We start from the raw sequence: 16,922 nt of genomic DNA on the forward strand, positions 1-16,922 counted from the left end.
TGTCTGTGTGTTTTAGAATTAATTTTAGGATGTTATTGTTAGTTTTAAATTCTTTAATTAGGTTGGCATCCCGTTACCTTAGTGATCTTTTAACTATAAATAATCCAACTAGATTGCTGAGGTTCACTAATCAATTGCTTGTGGTTGTTCAGAGGTCCAGGTTGAAACAAGAGAGGAGACCAGGCTCTGGCAGTAAACTGTGGACAAAGCTCCTCTACATAAGACATTTTTGAAACACATTGAAAACGACCATTTCATTCACTAACCTTTAGATCTGCCTAAATTGATGCTTTTTATTTGTGTGATGTCATTTTATAGTGCTTTGATATTTTATAAGTCGTATCTACGAAAACTGATACCAGTTTACCCACACTGTTATGGCTTTCTGATCCACTAATCACCAAAATATGACACACTTCTTTTAATTTGACAGGTTTTACTTTGAAATGGTCCAGATTGGATCCTTCAGACTTTATGTTCTCTACATGTACCACTAATGGGTAAAAAATGTTTTCTCACCTTCAATATAACAACATATGGCGAGATACATAATATAACATGTGGACCTCAAACCCAGCATCAACTGTATAATTTCTTAGTATAATTTCATAAATACATTTGTGTTACTACTGGGGACAATTGAATACCCCATTCTGTTTGTTTAATAGATTGATGATTAGTAAATTAGGTGGTTTATGGTAAAATGGAATGGCAGTAAAAAGTATTGAACATATGACTAAAAGGGAACTCTTAAGAAGGCTTAGAAAGTCATAACATCTGAAATCTATCATTTACTAGAAAATAATTATCCCACTTAGTGCAAATTTCTATCAACTGGTTTAGTTCTGACTGATGGCCTTTAAATATGCCTCATTACCAAGGCATCACACAATAAACATATCATGATGGACAACACCAATGAGCTCTTTCCAGACCTTCACAACCTTATTCTTGCAAAACACACTGATGGCAATGGTTACAGATGGATTACTCATAACTACTGAAGGTTCCAGTGAGCACTGTTGGGGCCTTAATCCATAAGAGGAAAAATACCATTACACCATAAACCAGCCATGACCAGGCGCCCCCTTCATGATTTCAGAGAAATGAGTGAAAAGAATTATCAAACAAGTTGTCCAAGAGCCAAGAAGTATTTGTGAAAGACTACAGAAAGACCTTGAATTAGTAGGTAAAACATTTTCAAAGAAAACAATATGTAATGCACTAGATTGCCATGGCCTATGTGCACACGTACCATTCAATACTTAATTGCTAAAACAATAGCATGTTCAAGAACATCTGAAGTTTTCTGAACAACATTTAGTCTAACTGTTAAAATACTGGGAGAATGCAGTCTGGTCAGATAAGCCCAAAGTTTCCATAATACACACTATGTTTGGAGGTCAAAATACATTGCATATTACCCCAAAATCCCCAAACCAGCAGTGACATTTGGACGTGGGAGTGTCATGGTGTCGGGCTGTCTGTCAGACTTCATGTAACTGAAGGAAGGATAAATGGACAGATATACCAACACATTCTTGATAAAAACCTACTGCCATCTATGGGATGACTGAAAAATTAAACAATGGTTGAAATTTTGGCAATACAATAATCCCAAACAGACAGTCAAGGACAGTCTCAGTAAGTTTCAGATAAACAAAATAAAACTGCTAGAAAGGCCCAGCTAATCACCTGACCTAAATCCTACAGAAAATCTATGGAAAGAACTGAAGTGCATAGTTCATAGAAGATGTACACAGAACTTCAGAATTTGTAAGGAAGAATGGCCCAAAATCACACCTGAGCAATGTATCCGACTAGTTGCTCCCTTCATGAGACATCTTGAAGCTTCCGTCACCAACAAAGGCCAATACATTTCCCTGTGTAATTACATTGCAATACACACAACTGAATTTATAGATATTTATGTTTTAATTACTTTGCATGTGTGGTCTGAAAGAGTTTTTGCCAATATCTGGTGCAGATTTCATACCAGTTACCCCTTTAGAAATAAACAGCTCGAAAGGGCATATGATCTCTCAATGCATTGTAGACCACGGTCACCCTTTTGAAAGCAACAGTGTTAAATTACATTGCTGAGTTAGACACAGTGATACAAGAGATAGAGACACAGACTGATTAAAAAAGAGACTATAAAAGAGAAAGGCAATGGATGAGACAAGCTGGACCCAAAGGTTTGTTACCTCAAAATAATTTGTAAAATTGGTGGAATTTATCCATATGAGCGTGATGACTGGACAAGGGATTGAAACGACCTGCCACCATTGTCTTAAAATTAGCTTGTCGTCTGTCTCATTAGTTTTTATACCGTCAAATAATTGTGGAATTGCAAGTCTTAAGTGCTCATGGACAAACCAACTTTAGATGGGTGCCAAACCTAAAAATGTTCTGTCTGAAAGAGAAAACTTTCATCATTTTAGAAGTATGTAAACGACAAGCCTTGACCTCACTGTTTCCCATTTATGTGTTGTGCTGCTTGTTTGCTTGCTTTCGACTAATATATGTTGGTGCCTGGCACACACTCTGCATTTGTGCTGGAAATATTTAGGGGCTTCTCAATTTTTTTACCTATGAATTGGGACATTTTCAATATTTATATTATGTCTAGCTCTCTTACTTCATACATGTGTGGACTCAGAAGAGAATTAATGTTATCTTAATAATGTAAAAATAATGACATAAAATATTTTTTTCTTTTGCACTAGCAATAACCCTCTATTTATTTAGAAAAGTGTTGTCTTCAGTACTATTTTGACTCGATGCAAAGATTTCACTGATCTGTATAATCTGCAAGATACAAAATACTTGTTTGAATTAATCGTACTCTTCTTTATAATTTTCTTTGATAACATAGCATTATAGGCTGTTCATCAAAATTAAGTAATCAACAACACCTTTTACAAAAAGAAATAAAGTCCGGTTATGTTCATGGTTTGTGCTGTGACATCATGTGTGCTGTCTATTGTTCATGCAATCATATGGTTTATAGTTTGAGTATTTGTGGCCAATGCAAGGCCTTTTCAACAAATAAAATAACAATTTTGAAGTCAATTTAGGGCGCAATGCTATGTCTTAACACTGCTGATGGAGCTTTTGTCTTAAATCAATGGTGCTTTTATTATTATAGATCAATATTTAGGATTTAGGGCAGTGGTGTCCAAACATTTTGCACCCCAGGCCAAATTTGCCAAGTCGAAAGCACTTAGGGGCCCATATTTTTTTATTAAAAACACCAAATATTTTATAGTAAATTATTTTATTTTTACCTGCTCAGCAAAAAATGTAACATGCAATATTTTAATAAACAAAATAGAAAAGAACCTGAACCTGAAAGTGTCTCAGATGTTTGACATTAAAATAAACAGTGCACAGTTTCCTAAGGTTTTGGGTCAAAGGTTTTTAAGTTAAATGTTGCTGTATGTTTACTGCCCTACTATGATATTAAAATGAAAGCAAAACATGCTCTTTGTGTTGTTCCTAACATTTTCCTATCAAGAAGATATAAATTTATGATTGAAAATCTGTCAGTCAGTCAATTTCTAACACTTATTCCATAGTGGGTCGCAGTGAAACTGGTGCCTATCTCCAGCAGTCTATGGGCGAGAGGCGGGGTACACCCTGGACAGGTTGCCAGTCCATCACACAAACAACCATGCATACACTCATTAATACACCTAAGGGCAATTTAGAGTGACCAATTTACCTAACTTTGGACTGTGGGAGGAAGCCAGAGTACCCGGTGAGAACCCACGCATGCACTGGGAGAACATGCAAACTCCATGCAGAAAGACCCCAAGCTGGGAATTGAACCCAAGACCTTTCTGCTGCAAGGCAACAGTGCTACCAACTGTGCCACCGTGCAGCCCTGATTGAAAATCTCATCCTGAAAATTACAAAAGTGTCCATATTGAACTGTTGGCAGTAAGTTTCCGTCCATATTATTTACCCAGAGAGTTCACCAGTGTTGTTTTGGCAACAGTTTACGTTCCACCTTCCGCTGTTGCTGACACTGCATGTGATGCCATCAGCTCAGTTGTTGCTAAGCTACAGACACAAAACACCAATGCTTTTGTGGCAATTTCTGGTGATTTTAACCACGCTTCACTCTCTGCTACACTTCCAATGTAGCAGAGAGTGAGCAGCTGACAGTTTGTCAGCTGCTCTACCAGAGAAAACAAAACATTGGATTTGTTTTATGCAAATGTCAAAGACTCATACATCTCTACATCAAGACCTCCTCTAGGCAAATCAGATCACAATCTTGTTTTTTTCTGCTCGAATTATAAGCCCCTTGTTCAGAGGCAACCTGTAATAAAGAGGACTGTGAGAAAATGGTCACAGGAAGCTGAAGAAGCTCTTCAAGGTTGCTTTGAGGCCACAGACTGGGACGCACTGTGCCAGCCACATGGAGAAGACATCAATGCCATGACTGAGTGTGTAACCGACTATATAAATTTCTGTGTGGATAACATCATCCCCACCAGAACCGTGAGATGCTTCCCCAATAACAAACCTTGGATCACCAGTGACCTGAAGGACCTGCTTAACAAGAAAAAAAGAGCCTTCAGAGAGGGAGACAGATAATTATTGAGGATTATACAGAAGCAACTTAAAGTCAAGATAAGAGACAGCAAGGAGGTGTACAAGAAGAAGCTGGAGAGCAAGCTCCAGCAAAACAACATCAGAGATGTGTGGACAGGGATGAAGAAGATCACAGGCTTCAAGCAGAAGGATGATCAGACTGATGGACGTCTGGACAGAGCCAATGAACTGAACACATTCTTCAATAGGTTCAGTTCAGAAACAAGCTTCGCATCCTGCTCTCCTGCTCACAGCCAAACAGACATTCCACCTTCCTTTGACCCACAGGACCCACAGCTGTCCAGTAACACCTCACTGTGAGGATCATGTTCTTTGATTTCTCCAGTGCATTTAATACAATCCAACCTGATTTGCTTTGTCAGAAACTCCAGAAGACTCAGGTGGAGGCCTCAACAATCTCCTGGATCAAAGACTACCTGACAAACAGACCACAGTTTGTGAGACTGAAGGGTTGTGAGTCTAACCAGGTACTCAGCAGCACAGGAGCACCACAGGGGACTGTACTCTCACCAGTCCTTTTCACTCTGTACACTTCAGACTGCCAGTACAAGACAGACTCCTGTCATCTGCAGAAATACTCAGATGATTCTGCAGTTGTGGGGTGGATCAGAGATGGACAAGAAGTTGAGTACAGGAAGGTGGTGGACCGCTTTGTGGCATGGTGTGGAAACAATCATCTCATTTTGAACGTGACTAAAACAAAGGAGATGATTGTAGATTTTAAGAGAAACAGGAATAAGTCAAAAACTATTTCTATCATGGGAGAAGAAGTGGAGGTGGTGGAGGAGTATAAATACCTTGGTGTTCACCTGGACAACAGACTAGAGTGGAGATGCAACTGTGAAGCCATCTACAAGAAGGGACAGAACACAATGTACTTCTTGAGGAAGCTTAGGTCCTTTGGTGTTTGCAGCAAGATGCTGCACATCTTCTATAAGTCTGTTGTGGAAAGTGTGATCTCTTCTGCCATCATCTGCTGGGGAAGCAGCATCAGAGCCAGGGACTTAAAAAAGCTCAACAAGTTGATAAAAAAGGCTGGCTCTGTTCTGGGGACTCCTCTGGAACCTCTGGAGATCATTGTGGAAAGACGGATTCTTCATACAACGAAGAACATTATGGAGAACCCTGAGCATCCTCTTCATGAGACTGTCCTACAACACCAGAGTGTCTTCAGTCAGAGGCTTCTTCAGATCTGCTGTAAGACGGAGCGCTACAGGAGATCCTTCCTGCCCACAGCCATCAGCACCTACAACGGCTCTTTGAAGAAACCTTCATAATGAGCTACAACAACATTTAATTTCCCTTTGGGATTAATAAAGTATTTTTGAATTAAATTTAAATTGAATTGAATCTGAATCAGCTCCAGCTGCTGGTGGGCCAAACGTGTATCGTTATAGAACTGCAATAGGTGGACACACATAATTACTCCAAGGGCTGCAAATGGCAGTTTCAGCACCCCAGGTCTCCCTAAATCCTTAGGGATTTAGGGAGACCTGAAATTGCTTTGGTGTTGTTTTACATTTTCACTAAGATGGATGAATCAAATCATCTCTGCCTCATAACTTCAGACTGACTGATTGCAAACAAATTTTTTTTCTCATTGTGTTTAGTTGCTGCTCTCCCTCACTCCAAGGAAATGGTTATTTAAACAATACTGATGGATTAGATTTTTGGACAACATTTTAACAAAGGTATTTTGTTTATTTTTCAAGTAGCATAAGTCATCAAGACAACAAACCCCTAACATGTAATACTGCAATAAATAAATAAATAAATATAGAAGCTAAAACAGCTCTACATCTCTTAATTTGATTTGCATTTAAAGTGACAATCAATGTAGAGGAAGAAAACAAAGGACAGGAAGGCAAATAGAGGTTAAAGAGAGGAAGCTCATGTTGTGACTGATTAAAATGATATTCAAAGTGTCGGTTGTTGTTCTGTGGGAGATTTGTTGAGCTTTTCTCTTACATGCTACAGCTAGTAGATGTGATTTAGAAGCCTAATATAGTCCTCTGGACCTCTGAAATGGACTTTTAGGTGGCTTAGCTAAAGTAAGGAAGAAGAAATAAACCGGGGACGGGGGATTTTCTCGTTTTCCATGTATTCACACTGAGATTATCACCTGTTTTGATCAAAATGTTTGGCTGTGAAAGAAAATCTCTAGTTTTGGACTGTGGTCATTCAGTTTGACAGATGGACCAACTGACAATTTAGAGATGATGCCAAAGATGACTTATGACAAGTATTAAACAGTATTTGATTGTTTTCCTTCTGTTTCTGCAAACAGTGCCTGGTTCTTGTCCTCTTCTACCCTGTTATGAGCACTTTTACCACTGTCTCTTTTCCTTCATCCACTTTTTCCTCTTTTCATCGTCCAACTCTAATCAGAGGCACATCATCACCTGTAACTTGTTCTCCATTTGTTGATGGACTCATATGTCTGGAATCTGTGCTTTTACCCATTCACTGCTGGAATTAGGCCTCAGTGCTGATATAGATAATAGACACACCAATGCAAGATGCATGCAAAACTGCTGATGAAACACCATTTGCAGTTAGATTATGTTTACCTGGTTAATGCAGTATCACTTTTCAAATGTACTTGTATTTTTATTAAGTACTGTTTTTGTTCTTATGTAATCATTTCAAGCAGAATTAATCACCCATTAATCATTTTGCTACTTTGAACATTTTACCACACTATACTTCATTTACTCCCTATTTAATTCTTATAGTTTCTGTCAAACTTCCATCCTCTTGGAGCACAATAAGAACATTTTGAAAAAGAAACGCTGCCAACATGATTGTTTATGGTGTCACTACATATGCATGTTGCTAAATCCTTTTCTCATTTAGCAATTTACAGCTTATTTTTGATCAAATAGCATGTAGGAGTCTATATGAAAATTGTGACAAGCATTCAAAACAGTAAATGTGGTGATAAAGCAAAGCCATTAGTGCTAGAACAGGGTGACAAGATGGCCATGTTTACAGTGAGTGAATCAGTCCTGCATAACAGTGGGATAGTTTATATTTTTGAAAACAAGGTTTTATGAAGTTATAATCAATAAGAGTTATCTTGCCTGTAGTAGAAAAATTGCCCCTGATCTGGTGCATTTGATACAGCTAGCAGCCTCAATCAACATAAGTTTATGTAGAAATATGGACATTTGTTTTTGTTGAACAGAAAACCATCAAACGTAACAATAGTCTCTGGTGCAGTTATACACTTTTAATATCTGTTTATGTTTTAACCCAGGATATGAACGTCTTCTGTTTGACTTGTCTTAAACTGCCCAAGCCCACTAAAACATATGACACTGGTTTGACTAGCTCATTAATCTGCCACTACTCCTTGGATTTATTCATATTTCAACAAGCTCACAGTGATATGACATCATCCTGTAACAGGTAATCCAACTCTTATCATAAAACATGACTTCAAAAGATATACATCAACCTTATAAAGAGAACAAATTCATTGGCGGTTTGATAAAGTTCTCTTTTGTAAGCTTGTAGCATACTTGATGCCGAGTCAGAAGTCTATGCAGCCCCAACACAAACTTTCAGAGGATAAGACAAACATTATGTGTCCATCTCTTGCAACCTGATTATGTCTCCTGTGCCTTATAAAATCTCTGGTGCATCTAGATTATTTTTCCCTTCTGGATTGTGTATATCAGACAGAAACTGTTGATGACCTAAATTGTACAACTACTGATAGCTTAATATGGCTTTTTGTTGTTATGTTTTCAGCGGTGTGGCAGCTGTAATAATGCAAATGATAAATTGTTCTCTTCACTCAAGTCATTTTCCACAAACCCTAAAAACTGCAGTGCTCAAACCTTTTAAAAGAAGTCTAATCTGGATGTCGCAATAATAAGTAAAAACAGGCCCAAATCCAACCTAACATTCTTGGAAACAATTATAAAAAAGGCCATTTTTAGACAAATTAACATTTTTCTGATAAAAAAACAAGATTTCCTGAATGCTTTCAGGCCACAGGCATATAGCCACAAAGCAGCTGAGTAACAGCTCTGATAATCAGTTTTGTCAGAATATTATCAAACCTCCATAGTGTTTGGGTACACAAAAGACTGCTGTGAAAATGCCGTTCAAACATTTGCCAGAATTTGAATGGAAAATAAATGACAAAAGATGCTCGAAACTGTTAATCAGCTTAAATTCTGTATTCACTGACAGTAGGAAATACTTTGCTTCCAGGGCTGTAGCAGTTGCTTTATGTTCCCCTGCGTGAAAGTCGGGATCTACAGTAGTAAGCACGGCAATGCCCATCTTTTCTGAATGTAATATTCAGAGGTGTGGACTCCAGTCACAAATTTTATTATTTTAGACTAAATAAAATCACAGGAGATTTAGGGCTTGAGTATGACTTTCACATCAGTGACCTCAGTTGGACTTTAAACCGTTTGACTTGTAGATACTTGATATCTTACGTCAATCATAACGTGTGTTGCAACAAAACTATCCCTGGTCCGCATTGATGAAACCGTGCCTGGCACACAATCCAACTCACTGTCGACCTCCTCCTGTGGCTGTACTATGCACAGTGAATCCCCTGTGTTGTAAACCTGACTTTTTTTTTACTTCATATGATGACATTGAAGAGGCCGAGGGTGGTACAAAGGTACTCTGTTCCAGCGATTAACTGCAAGCCTGGAGTCAGTCACACAAGGGCTGTCAGGGATGGTATCAACATTGTGTACCGGATGCCGGAGTTAAAACAAATGTGAAGGCATTGTGATTGGTAATGGACCGAGTGCAAATGCTCTAAGATAAAGAACAGTCCGTTCTATTTTCCCATAAGTCATAACACCATTTCTTTTTTTTTTCCCAAAAACAATAACATAGATAAATAAATAATGTCTATTTTTTGATAGTCCTAAATTTAATGACACTATTATGCTAAAATGTCCATTTATTAATTTTTTTTTTTGGGGGGATTACATAATTTGTAATATTCAAGATGCCTGTTTAAAATAAAGAAATTTGTATTTAGAGGTTTCTCTGTATTTTACAAACAGTCATGATCTTCGATCAGTTAAAGTTTGCTTTATCAATTTGGAGCCAGTTTATAGTAACTTTTCAAAATCCCCCAAATCTAACACCAAAAACAAAAAAAACACATGTTATTTAATTTGTTTGCAAATATTACATGATGCTTAAAAGACATGACTTTGAATATGGAAAGCATGTGGGCTGTAAACTTTAGTACAGAGGCAGCGGCATCTAACTTCCTTTGAACGTTTAAACTTTCAAAAGATAATGAGTCAAAGCTAGTAAAGCAACTAATGTAAGGTAAATGTTAGCTTAGCAAGTGGTTAATGTTTACTATAAAAAGTATCATCAGCACTTCTGTCAAAGTTTTGAAGCTTAGGTTCTCTTGCTACTTGTTCTAGCAAACAAAAACTATAAATTATAGATAACTGTGTAATTAAAAATTTATTATAAATTACTTTATGAATTTCAAAATTATGAATAATTACTATGTGACTAAATTACAAATTTGGTCAAATAATTTGAGAGTTGAAAGTTAAAGTGTAGGTCTTGGACTTGACTCAGGACTGGCATGTCCTGACTCGGGACTTTGGTGAAAAGACTCCAGACTTAGGGCCAGTACCTAATCCGCAAGACCAGAAAGATTTGTTATTATACTTGAGGTGGCAAAAAAGAAGAATGTTTTATTCTGGCGAGGACATTTAATACTTCACAGGAATTTGGCTGCAGAACGTTTGGGAAGTCCCCATAAGTCCCCCACACAGCAGCATTTGCATATAATATTTGTTAGATACCGCAAGAGAAAAACAGTTTACTCAGATGATGTATGAAGAAACAAGCTGCAAGAACTCCCAAACCAGGGCTACAAAACAGAATGGCTAATTTTAAATAATTTTGTTCTTTCAGCCCTGGTAGAGAGAACAGATTTTGTGAAAATGTTTCGGTCTTTAATTGTAGCTTGCAAATCAATGACTTGGTCTCACCTCTGCTAATATTTGTCATTTCATTCAATTAAAAACATGTTATTCTATCTACCAAACCTTTGGACTATTATTGTAGACCTAAAAAAGATTTTTAATAAAAGCAAGTTAAATACACTACAGAGTAATACGTTTTTTTCTTTAAGTTAATAGTTTTGAAGATTGATGAAACTAGTATAAGCTAAAAACAGCCCAACTAGGCTTTGAAACTTGGACACAAACAGTTGGGGCTGCATTAAGTCATGTTGTTTCAATACTATTGCTAAATATTGCAACAACAAAAAAATAATGATTAACCCACATTTTCTGACTTTTTCTTTCCTTTTTCACAAAATCCCAAACACTCTTTCTGAGCTTTAGAATCTCAGCCACTGCAAATAATGCATCAGGTGTGGGCACAAAGGGGAATAACAGTCTATTTAATAGGCCAAATGCCCTACTTGCATGCATATTTTGCTGAAATTACACTTCAAATATAATGGCCTACCAAGATTTGCATCCAAGCGATATTTTGCGATTGCGATATTGAACTTATTAATATCCAAAGGATGACTGTGATTCAACTTATCGTTCCGTTCTAAAAAAGAAAACCTACAGACCACAGCAGTCACATTCTTCAGTTAATACCAAGTTAAACACAAGTAAATCGGTGATTTTTGTACAATTTAGCATGAAAAGCTGCAAACTCTGAACTCTGATGTTGAGACACATCTTTGCACTCTGTGTATATAATATAGTATCTTGAATATAATACAAAATACATGATAGAATAATAAAAGGTTTAGTAAATAATTTCATCCTATTTGACAGAAATCCTGATATTCAAGGTCAGAAAATGGAACGTAATAATAATAAAACAAAAATCACTTTTAATCCAGACAGATTGCAGTATTTTGTTTGTAATTTTAATTTAGATTTGTTAATCTTCTAATTCTGTAGTTCATCTTGAGCCTTTCAGAAGGGAACATCATTTGATATATTTCGTACTATTATTTATCCCATTTTCCATCACATTATAGTTATAATCCCAAAGCAAAAGAGCCAAACGACCATCTCGATTTGTCAACAGTAATGCAGCCAGGACAGAACGTAGCAGATGTTGGATGGAGTCCCATTAAACTAATGTCATGGAAAACAAAGCTATAGAGTGGAAAATATTGTAATGGAGGGGAACACACAATGCCTTCTGGCCACATGGATGACATGTAAAAGACCTTTAATGTTTTCTTATAAAGGCGAGACTTATATAATTTATCAGAATATTATATTGAAACCTCTATATATATTGAGGTAAGTTTTACTGATTAAAAAAATTATATGTCACCACAATAATTCAGGGGAATGTTTGCAATGATTGATTTTATGAAATATTTAAACCTTTTGTCCTCTGAGAGAATCAATCATCAAATATAAAGTAGGAGAAAATGTTTTTACATAACTTATATTTTCCAATACTCAAAAGAAAGCAGGCAAAAAAATAATATTTGTTTAACTATTAATAATGAAGTACTTCAATTTTAATCAAATAGTTATTATATCTAAATGTATTTCTAGAGAAACAGCCCCCTAAAAAGAAGCGATAAGCAACTGTACATACTATACTTTTTCAGGTCATTCTTTCTTCATCCCCAGACTCTGAAACACCCTCTTTGGAAAGACAGCCTCAAGACACACAGTTTCTCTGCTCTGCCCAAGACATTTAATCTCACAACCAATCACTACAGCTGCCATCACTCTTATTTATTTTAGTGTAAATAAACATCTAAAGTAATGCACTTTTTTGTGTTGATCCCTTAACTATTTCTTTGTATTGTCAGAATGAAGCAGAGCACAGACTCTTTGTTAATAATTATGGGGGAATATTATGAGTAAAGATTACTTATTCAACCAAGGCTGCAATAAAAGAGCCTAATTCCAGTTTAATACTTTGTGTGATATTGTGGAGTATTTATTTTCTGCTTCAGAGCAGATCTATATTTGATCCTAGATGAGATTACAAGTTTTGTCTAAAAACTTGGGTGCTTGGGTTTGATTTCTTGTTTGTTGCCACTTCAAATCTGTACAGGTTTACTTTTGTTCAATCTAGGAGGTTTGAAAGCACTCTTTAAGCCTCTAACAGTTGCTATGTTGCATACGTGTTTCTTTTTTTTTTTCCTGAGCGGCAGCTTCTTTCTTAAGAGCATACACAGCCACAGAGCAAAGTTACCACATCAATCAGCTTTTATCAGAGCACTCCAGCAGTTTTGTATAAAACCACCTTAAGCTTTTTAGATTTACAGTTTTTAAATATTCAGAAGTTGGTGCTCTTACTATGTCCTTTCTTTCAAGTAAACAAATCTGTGTAGTAATAATCATTGCATTCACATAAGGAAAAATGCAACATGTTTGACAAGTCCCTCTTGCACCAAACAATAAGCTATGGCATTTTACAGAGGAAGTAACCCCAAAAAGGAAAGAAACAACACCGAATTCCGATGTTTTTGCCTAAACTACTTGAAAGCACTCACTACAGACTCAAGATCACTGGGACAATACAAACAGACAACCTCCTGTATTAATTTACTATAAAATAGCTTATAAACTTGAGATAGATCTTATCAGCATGTCTAAACAAATTATACCTTGACGCCACAGATGCTCAACCAAATGCGTAAAACATTTCTGAAAGTCATTTTAGATTTACAAGTGTAATATTTGCAATGTTGCTCAAGCTTATCTAAACAATTGAAACCTGATTTTGTATTTTCAGTTGGAAGTAGTACTGATCTGTATTGAGTCTGACAACTGCAGCCCCACATGACTTAAGGCTATAGCAACCTGACACTGTAAGAACTCTCCATCAGCAGCACAGTTTCATAAATAAGGTAGGAGACATTGTGCAGGAATGATTTTAGCTTTTCTAGCTTTGTTCTGTATCTAATGACCTGCACTGAGTCAGCACTGGCATACAGAGCTGGCCTTCAGGCTTATAAAGTCTCCTTCTCTCAGTAGTCAAGATGCTACTGTCCCAGCAGGTTGCTCAATAATAAACACGCTAAAACAAATTTAAAGGTATTCATGAGTGCCCTCTGTACCTCAGAAACCTGACTCTACTTAGCAGGTAGCCAAGCCTCAGCCATCTACACAGAACTGCTGTCTCTGTGGAAAAGTATTCCTAATTCTGTTTCTGCCCACAGTCTTGGGATGTGACTATTTATAGCATCCATTAATTCTGAAAGGGCAGCTGAGAGCAGCATACAGTATGTAGCTCCATTTAATCATAACAAGTTGGTCCAATAGTTTGAAATCAGAGATTATATCTTGTTCAGTGCTGAAAAAGCAATTCTACTTGATTTTTATTGGAAAACAGAAGACTATATAACTATCTTTAAGTTAATGGCACAGTTTCAGATAAAAGACTTGAAAATTTCTAACTACTTTTAAATTTAATTGCACTTGAGAACTAAATCTTTCATAACAGAACTGAGATAATCAGCCATATATGTGCAGAGAAGGGTTGAAGAAAGTCAGTCAGTCAGTCATTTTCTACCGCTTATTCCATAGTGGGTCGTGGGGGAGCTGGTGCCTATCTCCAGCAGTCTATGGGTGAGAGGCAGGGTTGAAGAAAGTGTTACAGTTATTCTCTAGTGCTCCTCGTCTGGCACATAAAATTTGCATTTGACTAAAATTGTGTTTTAAAAAAAAAATCAGCATTTTTGTCGGTGACAATTTGTGTTTATTTCATTTTTGTTTGTTACTCTGTGTTACAAAAAAAAAAAAATCATCATTCACCCATATTTCTTTGTGTGTTTAAACAATTTACTTGAAGATGTCATAGGCCAGGGGAGACAGTGGTTGGGATTCGTCCTGTAACTGGTGGGTTGCCAGTTCGAACCCCTGCTCCGTCTGTCTCAGTCATTGTGTCCTTGGGCAAGACACTTCACCTACCTTACCTTATGATGGTGGTCAGAGGGCTCGGTCGCGCTGGTTGTATGGCAGCCTTGCTTCTGTCAGTCGGCCCCAGGGCAGCTGTGGCTACATTATAGCTTACCGTTATCAGTGTGCGAATGTGTGTATGACTAATTGTAGTGTAAAGCACTTTGGGGTCCTCTGAATTGATAAAGCGCTATGTAAGTACAGGCTATTTACCATATATGCCATTGCATAGGACTTAAAACCTGGCCTAAGCCAGCGTATTTATATCTATTTATTTATTTCTGGGCCTATTTGCTTACATAAACTCTTTGTTTAATAAGGAAGAATTCTCAATATAGCTGCTCTCATTCACATATTCCTCTACTTTAGCTAGATAGATAGAACATTTATGCAATGTATTTGACTACAGCCAGTTCCATGCCAACATCTAAAGCAGCATCTTTATTGTTTGAAACTTGCAGTCAAATACATTGCATATAATGATTAAAGAAGCATGCATGTCATATATTTCATATCCATGAAGTCATTTCCTATGCCACAAGTCTTTTAAAATTGCTGCTAAGCAGTTAAAATGGGGCTGCACTGTTGCCTTGCAGCAAGAAGGTCCTGGGTTCGATTCCTGGCCTGAGGTCTTTCTACATAGAGTTTGCATGTTCTCCCCGTGCATGTGTGGTTCTCACCGGGTACTCCGGCTTCCTCCCACAGTCCAAAGACATGCCTGTTAGGTTAATTGGTAACTCTAAATTGCCCTTAGGTGTATGAATGTGTGTGGTTGTTTGTGTGTTGCCCTGCAATGGACTGGCGACCTGTCCAAGGTGTACCCTGCCTCTCGCCCATAGACTGCTGGAGATAGGCACCAGCTTCCCTGCAACCCACTATGGAATAAGCGGTAGAAAATGACTGACTGACTGACAGTTAAAAAATGTTTCTCTGTAAAATAAACATCTGACTGAAGATTGCTACAAGCTCAATGACTGTGACAAACTGGTAGACAAAACAAGGTGGTAGTATTTTAAATAAATCATATTCTTTACTAGACAAAAAAGTTATGATTGATCAGTTGTCAGTGATGTTAGAATGTCTGGATGTGAGGAAATGTACAGGTCTTTCTCAAAAAATTAGCATATTGTGATAAAGTTCATTATTTTCTATAATGTAATGATGAAAATTTAATATTCATATATTTTAGATTCATTGCACACTAACTGAAATATTTCAGGTCCTTTATTGTCTTAATACGGATGATTTTGGCATACAGCTCATGAAAACCCAAAATTCCTATCTCACAAAATTAGCATATTTCATCCGACCAATAAAAGAAAAGTGTTTTTAATACAAAAAACGTCAACCTTCAAATAATCATGTACAGTTATGCACTCAATACTTGGTCGGGAATCCTTTTGCAGAAATGACTGCTTCAATGCGGCGTGGCATGGAGGCAATCAGCCTGTGGCACTGCTGAGGTCTTATGGAGGCCCAGGATGCTTCGATAGCGGCCTTTAGCTCATCCAGAGTGTTGGGTCTTGAGTCTCTCAACGTTCTCTTCACAATATCCCACAGATTCTCTATGGGGTTCAGGTCAGGAGAGTTGGCAGGCCAATTGAGCCCAGTGATACCATGGTCAGTAAACCATTTACCAGTGGTTTTGGCACTGTGAGCAGGTGCCAGGTCGTGCTGAAAAATGAAATCTTCATCTCCATAAAGCTTTTCAGCAGATGGAAGCATGAAGTGCTCCAAAATCTCCTGATAGCTAGCTGCATTGACCCTGCCCTTGATAAAACACAGTGGACCAACACCAGCAGCTGACACGGCACCCCAGACCATCACTGACTGTGGGTACTTGACACTGGACTTCTGGCATTTTGGCATTTTCTTCTCCCCAGTCTTCCTCCAGACTCTGGCACCTTGATTTCCGAATGACATGCAGAATTTGCTTTCATCCGAAAAAAGTACTTTGGACCACTGAGCAACAGTCCAGTGCTGCTTCTCTGTAGCCCAGGTCTGGGGAATGCGGCACCTGTAGCCCATTTCCTGCACACGCCTGTGCACGGTGGCTCTGGATGTTTCTACTCCAGACTCAGTCCACTGCTTCCGCAGGTCCCCCAAGGTCTGGAATCGGCCCTTCTCCACAATCTTCCTCAGGGTCCGGTCACCTCTTCTCGTTGTGCAGCGTTTTCTGCCACACTTTTTCCTTCGCACAGACTTCCCACTGAGGTGCCTTGATACAGCACTCTGGGAACAGCCTATTCGTTCAGAAATGTCTTTCTGTGTCTTACCCTCTTGCTTGAGGGTGTCAATAGTGGCCTTCTGGACAGCAGTCAGGTCGGCAGTCTTACCCATGATTGGGGTTTTGAGTGATGAACCAGGCTGGGAGTTTTAAAG

At 37.8% G+C, this 16,922-nt stretch overlaps 1 long non-coding RNA gene across 1 annotated transcript in view; it reads left to right on the top strand.

Annotated features, from left to right (window-relative positions):
- The first annotated feature begins 13,373 nt into the window (after positions 1-13,373).
- LOC124884480 overlaps positions 13,374-16,922 on the top strand; it is a 42,159-nt gene continuing 38,610 nt past the window's right edge. The window contains exon 1 of the long non-coding RNA XR_007042448.1: positions 13,374-13,489. This is a non-coding gene — a long non-coding RNA (uncharacterized LOC124884480). The remainder of the gene's footprint in view (positions 13,490-16,922) is intronic.

This window comes from Girardinichthys multiradiatus, chromosome 18 (genome assembly GCF_021462225.1).
Source record: "Girardinichthys multiradiatus isolate DD_20200921_A chromosome 18, DD_fGirMul_XY1, whole genome shotgun sequence".
In the NCBI taxonomy this organism is placed as follows: Eukaryota; Metazoa; Chordata; class Actinopteri; order Cyprinodontiformes; family Goodeidae; genus Girardinichthys; species Girardinichthys multiradiatus.